The 2,129-nt window shown below is 40.3% G+C and overlaps 1 long non-coding RNA gene across 1 annotated transcript; it reads left to right on the top strand.

Moving 5' to 3' along the window:
* The first annotated feature begins 343 nt into the window (after positions 1 to 343).
* Positions 344 to 1,265, top strand: LOC131902065 (uncharacterized). The gene is made up of 2 exons (XR_009376990.1): positions 344 to 450; positions 1,065 to 1,265. It is a non-coding gene; the product is annotated as an uncharacterized LOC131902065 (long non-coding RNA).
* The last annotated feature ends 864 nt before the right edge of the window (positions 1,266 to 2,129 follow it).

Here is a 2,129-nt window from a genome sequence, read left to right as displayed (position 1 = left end):
TACATTGAGGCTGAAAGTCAGCTTTCTTCTGTCACTCTCTGGTCTCTCTACCCTTTCCATCTCTTTCTGAATTAGACTCTTCAGTATGCCATCATGTTCACCAGTACATGGTGAAGACATTGAATAAGCTACCCAAGAGCAGTTGGTGTTGCCACAACATAGGTGACATCACTGAGGATGCCAGGGCTCTCCAGGATACAGTAGAATGTCCAGCGAAGAGCTGCAGATGTCATGAGAACTGACATTGCTTCCCTGCTAATGAGTTTTCCTCATAACACACAAGAAGTCAAGCTGACCTTTGCAGGAGCCTCTGCTGGGATACAAGGGAAGCCCTTCAGCATCTCCTTCATTCAAAGCCAGAGATCTCTCCCCAGTTACTTGGACATCCCTTAGTTCTTTCCATGTGTGGAACTGAATGTTTATCTCCTACAGTAATTCTATGTACACAAGGTAATAATATCATAGAAATTTATATAAGCTATAGTTCATAATAAATACCTGCATTTCCTTATCTCTTTGGGCACAAGATATTATAGACTTAATGCTGACAGAGAAGTACACTTGTTAAACAATTTCCTGGTAAAGAGTCTACAGGAAACATCTAGGCAGAGTTATGCTAGAGGAAGAGGCTGAAACAGCCTAGGAGCAAGTACCCTTAGCAGTGTGATATGATCATGGAGCTCAGTGTGATTAATATCTGTGTCATCAGCATGTGTGTAGTGGGTGTTGTACTCTCTGTTGAGTAGCTCAAAATGTTCTACTGTTACTGGGTGGTAAAGGTGGCCAGACATCTGGAGTCTTCCACACAGAACATGGGTTTCCTACAGAGAAGAGGATATTCAGAAAAATGCTTTGCAAGACCATTCATATTTAGAAACATAGACACCAGGGTTCCACTGGACACTTTAGATCAATGTTTCTTAATTTTTCCAACTCTCTGATACTTTAAATAGCACTAACAGTAGTTCCTCATGTTGTGGTGAACCCTAAACACAACTGTTCCATTGTTTCTTAACTTTAATTTTGCTACTGTTATGAATCATAATTCAAATATTTGATTGCAGGATATCTGATATTCAACCTCCAATCGGGTGGTGAACCACAGGTTGAGGACCACAGCTCTGAATGCAAGCAGAAATCTCTTCAAATCCTGGCAGTGGTTCTGGAGCAGTGACATTCTTACTTTTTATTATCAGACTGAATCAAACTAGTCATCTGGGAAGAGGGACCCTCAATGAGGAATTATATAGATCAGATTTACTTTGTGCATGTCTCTGTTGGATTTTATTAGTTGTTAATTGTTAATAGTCCCTAAAATGGGCAGAATCATTTCATTGTCTACAACCTGTACTGTGTACATATGAAGAACCTAGAGCACAAGCATAAGCAAACAGGCAGCATGTGTACATTTGTTTATCTCTGCTCTTGGCTGTGGATTTGATATGATTAGCTGAGTTCCTACCTCAATTTCCCAAAAGTGGAACTATTACCTGGAATTGTGGGATATGATCACTTCCTAACATTCTAAGTTGCTGTGCCTGATAACTCAGTGTAATAACGATGTTAAGAAAGCACTCTATGACAGAGGGGTTTTCACAAGTCAGTGAGATGTGTATTTCATGAAATGTTCAACCGCCCCATATCTGTCTCAGAGGAAGAGATCCTACTTCCTCCTGAACCCAACCTGTGTTTCCGTGTCCAAGTTTTACAAAGACACAGAGAGACCCATAGACTCACAAACCACTTCACCCCATCAACAAATGTCCCCTGATATTGTCTTGCCCTATCAAGTACAATGCTAAATTCTTCCACCGTGTTATATACAACAAGCTACACTTCAATGAATGAATTTTTCTTTGAATTACCTGACCATTAAACTTTTCAGATTTGGGGAATTGGGTCTGAATTCACAGCCTTGACTTTGAATTTCAATCTTAAGCTATGTCCTTCATTGAAGATCAGAAGATGCTCCTTAAACCTGAGAGCAAATAGCACCTTAAATTCCAGGTATGTGTGGGTGTAAATAATGACTGGCAATGTGCCCACTAGTTACCTTAGATTGGAGAGTAACTCTAGGGCTGATGTACACACACCCCTGTGAAAATTTCTCTGTATCCCTCTAACTTCTG

Source organism: Peromyscus eremicus, unplaced genomic scaffold (genome assembly GCF_949786415.1).
Source record: "Peromyscus eremicus unplaced genomic scaffold, PerEre_H2_v1 PerEre#2#unplaced_1645, whole genome shotgun sequence".
NCBI lineage: Eukaryota > Metazoa > Chordata > Mammalia > Rodentia > Cricetidae > Peromyscus > Peromyscus eremicus.
This window is presented reverse-complemented; position numbering and strand designations above follow the sequence as displayed.